This window comes from Melozone crissalis, unplaced genomic scaffold, assembly GCF_028551555.1.
Source record: "Melozone crissalis strain CALT ecotype California unplaced genomic scaffold, PUWL_Pcris_2 ptg000005l_1, whole genome shotgun sequence".
NCBI lineage: Eukaryota > Metazoa > Chordata > Aves > Passeriformes > Passerellidae > Melozone > Melozone crissalis.
In genome coordinates, this window is record NW_026535783.1 from 61726423 (window position 1) to 61735612 (window position 9190).

Sequence of the window (9190 nt, forward strand, 5' to 3'; positions counted from 1 at the left end):
GAGCAAAGGCCAGGTCACGCCAGGAGCACTGGCCCTGGCCACAAGGGCATGGGAAGGACAGGGCGACTGAGACCTGTTGGGCTTTGTGGGAAGGCAGTGTTCCTCCCGACAAGCTCTCCAGAAGTGCTCAACTTCTTCTGGCATCTGCTCAGAGGTGTCAAAAACTTGGAAGAGCAGAGCCACAAACAGGCGGGCGGAATGAAGGGCTAGTGCCTCGTGCCACTCGGGCATGTGGACAGTCTTCCACAGCACCACAGTTGCCTGCAAAGGAGAAAGCGCCCCAAGGCAGCAGTCAGTGCCCTGGTGTCCATGTTGCAGAGCAGCCAGCCTGCTCCCCCTGAGCCTGCCCCTAGCTCAGCTTTTGGCCCAGTGCCTGAGGGAACGGGGAGCTGCAGGACAGGGAGAGAGCATGGAGAGCTGCTGGAGAGGTGACCTGGAGGGTGAGCAAAGGCCAGTTCCAGAAACTCACAGCCAGGGCAAAGATGGCCTCGTTATCCCCACTGTAGAAGAACATGCTGTAATGTGGCCTGTCCTCTGTCACAGACAGGAGTGCTGGAAGCACCCTCTGCACTGCGGATCCCGAGGAGCCGATGGTTCTCCACATCAGCGCAGCAGCCCTGTGGGAGCAGAGCTGCGCGTCAGGACCGTGCCCCGTGCGGCTGCGTGGGGCCGGGGAACAGAGCCCCGGTGCCCTGAGGGGCAGTGGGGGAGCATGGCAGCAGGCTCAAGAAACAGAGGGGCCCCAGGGTCCTGGAGCTGTCCGCCTGTCTGGCAGACCCCACTGGACAGGCTGGACAGGGGGAGGGCCCCTAGGGGCTGCTGAGCACCGAGCTCTCGAGGCAGTTGTGCTCTGTACCTGTCACAGGTTGGGGCACAGCGCAGGAGGCTCATCACCACATTAGCAGGGTGCTCTTGGGCCAGGCTCACAATGTCCCATTGCAGCCCAGCGTCCACAGTGAGACGGGACATGAGTGTTTGGTGAATGTCCCTCACCATGGCTGGCACCTAGAGGAGGCGTGGGGAATGTCTGGAGTGCTGTGCAAGGGAGCAACTTGCCCGGCTTCCCCCAAGAAGTGCTTGCCTTCCCACCCCACTCTGCTAGCCTCAATGGCTGGGGGGGCTCAGCAGATGTGGCTTGAGGGGCCACACGATCCTGGGAGGCCTTCAGCCCTGGCCCCAGGCTGCTTACCTGCTGCTGGGAAGAAAAGAAACCCTGAGTGAGAGCAGGAACCGCAGTGCAAGTGGGCCTGCTGTTGGTCTTGGAGAGTGCCCACACGCTTTGCGTCCTTGCGTCCTCACTCAGGGCCGTGACAGCCTCTGGCCTGGTCTCAGCCATTGCCCTGACAGAGTCTGCTGCACACTGAGGGGAGGCCGAGCTGACATCAGGCTCTGCCCGCAGCTCGGCCGTGGCCTGGGTTGCTGTGGCGCTGGTGTTTCTGCGCCGAAGACGCAGCAACCTCCGCAGTATCTGCAGCAGAAGGAAGGGCGGGAAGAGAGGAACGTTGCGTGGCCTGCTCCAAGCGCAGCGCCAGGCCGAGCAGTGCCAGCAGGCCCGGCCCAGGTGGGGATGGCCGCAGGTACCTGCGCTGCTCGGTGGAAGCATCCGCCAGTGGGGTCCTGCTCTGGTGTCCCATCCTTGCCCGCACCTGGCAAAGAGCGAGTGCAGCCAGAGCTGAAGGGCTGCGGGAGAGGCCGGAGAACACGGCCCAGCCCTTCACTGCCCAGGCAGGGACAGCCCCCGGGTGGCCAGGGGACGCAGCACGGCCAGCGGAGGGCAGCCCCAGCCCCTCTTCCGTCCTGTCTGCGGGCACATCCACAGGGGCAGGGACGTGATGGGGCCAGGCCGGCCACAGGCACCAGCCCTGCGTCCTGGCTCTGCCACTTACCATCCTGCAGTGGCTGCAACTGCTCTGGCTCTGCAGGCTGCTGTGCTGGGGAGGCTGCAGGGCCTTTCTTTTTCTTCCCCCGAAGCACCTTGAGGAGGCTGCGCACTCTGCCTGCCATCGCGCTTGCTGACACCTTTGTGCCGATGCCTGGGCAAAGGGTCTGAATCAGCAAGAGCCCCGCAGGTGCCTGCCACAGAGAAGCCTCAGGAAGGCTACAGGACAGCACGTCCTGCACTCTGATCTCAAGGGCTCCTGCCACAAGAACAGGAGACTCCTTGTGAGCAATGGAAGGCACTGAGTCCTATGGCCTGGCCACGAGGGCACTGGCCACAGGGACGGCAGGTACCTTGGGAAAGCTCCGAGTCAGGAAGTCCCGCAGCCTGGCGGCAAGGCCAGCCGCAGGAGTAACGCTTGGGAAAAGCGTGGACCAGCGACGAAAGAGCCGGCTGTGTGGGGCTCCTCACAGCACAGCTCTGGCACGTCCTGTCTCGTCACGTGCACAGAGCACTGTGGCGTTGCCTCATCACCACCAGCACCCATGTCACCACGTGTCACAAAGGGTCCCGTTCCATGCCGTTCCATGGTCACCGTGCTGCGTCGTGTCAGCAAGGTCCCTTGGAAACGCTGCCAAGTGCTCTGGGGCCACCCCCACCCCGCCCAAAATGCCTCTGATTGGAAGGATTCCATTGCCCCAAGTGTCTAAGACAGCCCGGGACACACCAAGCCCAGCCAAGTGCTCAGGGAAGGACTCTGCACGGTACCCGGCCAGCACAGCCCAGCTCGCTGCTGGCTCTGGAGCTGAGCAGCTTCCAGCAAGCACGGGGCAAACGCATCTTGCCAAGAGTTAAAACACACCAGAGAGGGGAGATGGCATGAATGTGTGCATCAAGGCCTTTGAATTCACAGCTCCCCAAGAGAGCTTTGTGGCACTCGGCTGGACAAACAGGATCCGGCTCAGAGCTGTGCTCAAAGATGGGCAACAAACCCTGCCGCAGGTGCTTGGCTTGGTCTCTGCAGGCCCAGGCAGATGCCAAAGCTGCTCTTCACATGCTTGCCCTGCCCCTCTGCTGAGTGCAAGGGGCCTCAAGGACTGAAGCAAACACAGGGAGTCAAAGGGAGACAGCTGCACCTACCTCACTGGGGGCTCCTGGGGAAGCAGTTTCCTTGGGAATCAAGCGCCTCTCTTCCAAGGGCACTTCCCCAAATGTGTACGTTTCCTGGGGAACACCAACCCACCCTTAAGAAACACTGGCAAGGCTGAATTGCTTGTGCTCCTTGCAGCGCAGGCACTCCAGCTGGAGCTCATCTTCCTTGCCCCGAGTCTCTTTCCACGCGTCGCTTCGGGCGCGCGGCCCCTGGCCCCTCCAAACACGAGCTGCCCGCTGCCTCTGCGCGTGCCTGAGCTCCTGCCTGCGCTCAGGGCAGCAAAACCAGGCTGTTCCCAGCCAGGGAGCAGAGCCCTGCTCCCGCAGGAGGCTCTGGTGAGCCCCTTCCAGGACGCACCGCCGTGCAGGCAGCACTTCTCCTGCCCGCCCAGAACGCTCCTGGGACAGCAGGACACAAGTTGGCCGGCTCTGGGCTCAGCACACCCCAAACAAAGGGGCAGGAGGATGCAGTGGCTGTTCTGCAGCCCTGCCCAAGAGAGGTGGGAAGGGTCTCCTCCCTCTGGTCTCACTTGGTTGGGTTTCTGACTGGGCCTGAGGCAGGGGCTGCCATTCCTCACTTGTGGGGACACCAGAGCTACCAGAACCACACTGAGCCTGCAGGCACTGCCTGACAGCGCTGCAGCCACAGGGACGGTCACACCTCTGAGGCTCAGCCACTCCCTGCTGCTGCTGCTTGTAGGCACACACAAAGCTCACTGTTAGGCCACGACGGTCTCTGCTTCTGCCCTCTTCCTGTCCCTGTGATGGGATGGAGCATTGCTGTGCTTTCAGTAAGCTCTCTGGGAAAAACTTCCAGCATTGCAAGCTCCTCCGCCCTCCATAGATGCATGCTATGGAATCCCTCACAGCTGCCTTCAGAGCATCCTCAAGCTAGCTCTTCTTCAACCCAGGGTCCTTGTTCCCTTCTGCACGCTCAGCATGACCTTCAACTCCATGGTGCTGTGCAACTGAAGCAGCAGGACAGGGACCTTTGCAGCCTGAGCTGCCCTTGTTCCTCTCTGCCCGTGCACAGAACACAGCGTGGAAGAGAACGGTGGCAGGGCCCCGCGTGTCCCCAGGCTCAGGATTTGTGCCGCTTCAGCTCCACGGACACGTGGGTAAAGTGACAAAGCCAAACTGTTTATTAAGGGAAGGCGAAGCAAAGGGGTGAACTGGGAGGCAAAAAAGGGGATGGGCAGGGCCTGGGGGCTGGAGAGAGGGAGGGAAGCAGGGAGGGAGGGAGCTGCCATCAGGGAGGGAGATGACAGGAGCTCCCGGAGCTTCCCACAGGCTCAGCTGTAACCAGCAAGAGCTGTGCCTGGAGTTGCAGCTGGTCCCCTGTGCTCTGCAGGTGGTCTCATCTGCACTGGGAACTCGGGGTTGCCGAAGGACTCGGGTTCTTCCCATCCTGCCGACGAAGTTCGGCAGCTCTTGCCTCGAACTTCCGCTGGATAAATTGGTTGATGAAGGAGGGGCACTCGAATTCCCTCAGGGCTTGAAGGACTGGAGAAAAGAAGCACAGAGAGCCACGGTTAGATGCCGGATTGCGGGAGTCCAGGGAAACACTCCTGCCAGGGCCATCGCAGCCGGCTCCTGCTATGGCCAGAAGGGGGGCGGAGACAAGGGCTCGGGCCGGGAGGTGCTGGCCTCGGCTCCCCGACGTGTGCCTGAAAGCTCTCCGGGCTCTGGCCCCGCCGCCCCTCGCCCGTCCGCACAGGGAGCAGAACCCTCGGCAGCCCGGGCAGGGATTGCAGCTCCGCAGCCGGGATTTGCTGCTGCCCCCGACGGCCCCCGCTGGCAGCCGCGCGGCTGCCCCCCCGCACTCACCCTGACTGAGGACCTGGAGCTCCTCCTTCTGCCCCATCATGAGCACTCCGGCAACCCCTGGCAAGACAGAGCCCGTGGCGGCGCCAGGCGGCACAGCTGCCCGACACGGGCGCTGGCAGCCCTGCGGCCGCACGCCCTCCTGCCCCGGCAGGGCTCCCGCCGGGCCCGTGCCGCACGCTACCGCCCGAGGGCACGGCGGCGGGAGGGCGGCGGCAGCGCCGAGGGCGGGCGGGGCTGCAGCGGCCCGGGCGCGGCTCCCGCTGCCGGGGCAGCAGCCGGGCCGGGGACAGGGAGGGGCGCGAGGCTGCTGGCTCACCGATCAACCTGACGGCCGCCTGTCGCAGGCGCTTCTGTGGGCTCTGCAAGTAGGGCAGGGCCCAGCGCAGGTGCTCGGCCGCTCGGCTCTGGTCCTCCAGCAGCTGGGGGGAGCACCGACGGGGAAGGCTTGGCGCGGGCTCTGCCCCTCGGCCCGGCGCTCCCTGCGCCCAGCAGCGGCCGAGCCGGCCCGCACGGCCCAGGGCAGGGAGCGGCGTGTGGGGCGCAGGCTGGCGGGCCCGGCTGCGGCGCCGGGCAGGGGCACAGCCGCCGGCCCCAGCACAGGGGGCAGGGGGCTTCTGCAGCCCGCGGCTGGGGCTCCCGGGCTGTCCTTACCAGGCGCTCGGCGAACTTCACGCGCTGCTCCTTGGTCAGCAGCTCCTCCAGGTCCCTCCTCCTCCGGAAGCGGGCCGCACAAAGCAAGGCTTGGAATGAGGCCTGGAGAGCAGCAGAGAGGCGCAGGTGGCACCAGAGCCCAGGGCACAGGACCTGCATCCCTGTGCCAAGACCAGGGAAGGCTGGAGCCTGCCAGCTGCCAGGGCAGGAGGCAGCCAGGGATGCAGCAGCGTCCCACAAAACCTGACCTTTGCCACACTCTGGTTCTCATCGTGCCAGCGCAAGAAGAGAGGGAGCAGGCTCCGGCTCACAATTCTCGTGAGAAGCTCTTCCCCCTCTTCCACTACCAGCTCCATCACTTTGCAGAAGAGTTGAATGGAGAGCAGCTGCACGTGGCTGTTGTCCTGGGGGAAAGGAAAAGACCTCAGCACCAACTCCTCCAGGCCCATCAGGGCAGAGGCCCAAAAGTGCACAAGGCACAACATTTCTGGGCAGCATCCAGTGCCCGTGGCTGGGGCCACAGAGCCTTACATTCTCAAAGTGTGGCAGGAGTGGCTCAGCCAGCTTCAGGGCGGTGACGCTGGGTATCTTGAGGTCTTTCTCCTGGAGCATATGTGTGAGCACAGAGAGGATCATGCCGACCATCTCTGCATCAGGATCCGCCAGCTGCTCCAGCAGGTGTTGATAGAGGCCGCGTATTCCTCCGCCCTGTGTGCAAGAGCAGGCCGTGCTGTGAAGCCGAGGACAGCCGCAGCACCAACAGCTGCTTGGGGCACTCGGGCAGCTGAAGTGGGAGGCAGGAGAGCTGGGAGCAGCTGCCTCTGCTGCCAAAGGCCAGCCAAGGCCAAAGGTCTGCGTTGCCCAGCCCCACGCTGTCAGCGCGGCTTCAGCCACCGCCCCTTCTCACCAGTGAGGGCTCCTTGCTGAGCACCACGAGGCCTCTGAGCTCCAGGCGCAGCCTGTCCCTGCACTCACTCGGCAGGTGCCTGGACACAACCGACAGCGCACTGGGACCGTGCTTGGTCAAGTCCAGACACTCGAGGACCTGAAAGGCGCAGGGCAGTGCCAGGGGAGCCGGCTGGCAGGAGCCCAGAGTGCACAGGGCCGGGCCCAGGCAGCAGCAGCAGGCGCGGGCAACGTCCCAGGCAGCTGCAGCTACGAGAGGCCAGAGAGCTGGCAGGCAGCTCAGCCAGGCAGCGCTGGCCATCAGGCTCACCTCCACAAAGAAGGCCAGGGCAGGCAGATCCCAGCAGAGCTGCTTCCCAATGAGCAGGTTGAGCAGGTGCAAGGCGATGTGGGAACACAAGCGGGTCGAGCTACGGCGCATCTCCCTGGCAGGGGGAAAAAGGCAGCAAAGCCCTGAGCCAGGCAGGCAAACCTCTGCCAGGACTGGCTCCCAGAGGTGTGATCTTTCTCCGGCACCCTGCAAGGGGACGTGGGTGCTTTGGGAGGGAGCTTCTCCTGGGCACCCTCCTCTCCCAGCCTATTCCGGTCTGCTTGGTCGCCCCTCGGTGACAAGGCCCTCTCTCCCACAAGCACGGGGACTGCGTGGGGCACTGCGGGCACAGGGCACAAACGCTGGCGGCGGCGGGGGGAAGGGGGGCTCACCTGGCCAGCAGACCGACTGCATAGTGCCGGGTGTCGGCACAGAGCAGGGTGTCCCAGACCCGCTTGCGCTCCAGAGCCACCAGCTGCTTCTCAAAGTCCAGGAGGCAGAGCAGAGCTTTCATGGCCTGTGCTGCAAACCTGTGTACAGAGCAAAGGCCAGGTCACGCCAGGAGCACTGGCCCTGGCCACAAGGGCATGGGAAGGACAGGGCGACTGAGACCTGTTGGGCTTTGTGGGAAGGCAGTGTTCCTCCCGACAAGCTCTCCAGAAGTGCTCAACTTCTTCTGGCATCTGCTCAGAGGTGTCAAAAACTTGGAAGAGCAGAGCCACAAACAGGCGGGCGGAATGAAGGGCTAGTGCCTCGTGCCACTCGGGCATGTGGACAGTCTTCCACAGCACCACAGTTGCCTGCAAAGGAGAAAGCGCCCCAAGGCAGCAGTCAGTGCCCTGGTGTCCATGTTGCAGAGCAGCCAGCCTGCTCCCCCTGAGCCTGCCCCTAGCTCAGCTTTTGGCCCAGTGCCTGAGGGAACGGGGAGCTGCAGGACAGGGAGAGAGCATGGAGAGCTGCTGGAGAGGTGACCTGGAGGGTGAGCAAAGGCCAGTTCCAGAAACTCACAGCCAGGGCAAAGATGGCCTCGTTATCCCCACTGTAGAAGAACATGCTGTAATGTGGCCTGTCCTCTGTCACAGACAGGAGTGCTGGAAGCACCCTCTGCACTGCGGATCCCGAGGAGCCGATGGTTCTCCACATCAGCGCAGCAGCCCTGTGGGAGCAGAGCTGCGCGTCAGGACCGTGCCCCGTGCGGCTGCGTGGGGCCGGGGAACAGAGCCCCGGTGCCCTGAGGGGCAGTGGGGGAGCATGGCAGCAGGCTCAAGAAACAGAGGGGCCCCAGGGTCCTGGAGCTGTCCGCCTGTCTGGCAGACCCCACTGGACAGGCTGGACAGGGGGAGGGCCCCTAGGGGCTGCTGAGCACCGAGCTCTCGAGGCAGTTGTGCTCTGTACCTGTCACAGGTTGGGGCACAGCGCAGGAGGCTCATCACCACATTAGCAGGGTGCTCTTGGGCCAGGCTCACAATGTCCCATTGCAGCCCAGCGTCCACAGTGAGACGGGACATGAGTGTTTGGTGAATGTCCCTCACCATGGCTGGCACCTAGAGGAGGCGTGGGGAATGTCTGGAGTGCTGTGCAAGGGAGCAACTTGCCCGGCTTCCCCCAAGAAGTGCTTGCCTTCCCACCCCACTCTGCTAGCCTCAATGGCTGGGGGGGCTCAGCAGATGTGGCTTGAGGGGCCACACGATCCTGGGAGGCCTTCAGCCCTGGCCCCAGGCTGCTTACCTGCTGCTGGGAAGAAAAGAAACCCTGAGTGAGAGCAGGAACCGCAGTGCAAGTGGGCCTGCTGTTGGTCTTGGAGAGTGCCCACACGCTTTGCGTCCTTGCGTCCTCACTCAGGGCCGTGACAGCCTCTGGCCTGGTCTCAGCCATTGCCCTGACAGAGTCTGCTGCACACTGAGGGGAGGCCGAGCTGACATCAGGCTCTGCCCGCAGCTCGGCCGTGGCCTGGGTTGCTGTGGCGCTGGTGTTTCTGCGCCGAAGACGCAGCAACCTCCGCAGTATCTGCAGCAGAAGGAAGGGCGGGAAGAGAGGAACGTTGCGTGGCCTGCTCCAAGCGCAGCGCCAGGCCGAGCAGTGCCAGCAGGCCCGGCCCAGGTGGGGATGGCCGCAGGTACCTGCGCTGCTCGGTGGAAGCATCCGCCAGTGGGGTCCTGCTCTGGTGTCCCATCCTTGCCCGCACCTGGCAAAGAGCGAGTGCAGCCAGAGCTGAAGGGCTGCGGGAGAGGCCGGAGAACACGGCCCAGCCCTTCACTGCCCAGGCAGGGACAGCCCCCGGGTGGCCAGGGGACGCAGCACGGCCAGCGGAGGGCAGCCCCAGCCCCTCTTCCGTCCTGTCTGCGGGCACATCCACAGGGGCAGGGACGTGATGGGGCCAGGCCGGCCACAGGCACCAGCCCTGCGTCCTGGCTCTGCCACTTACCATCCTGCAGTGGCTGCAACTGCTCTGGCTCTGCAGGCTG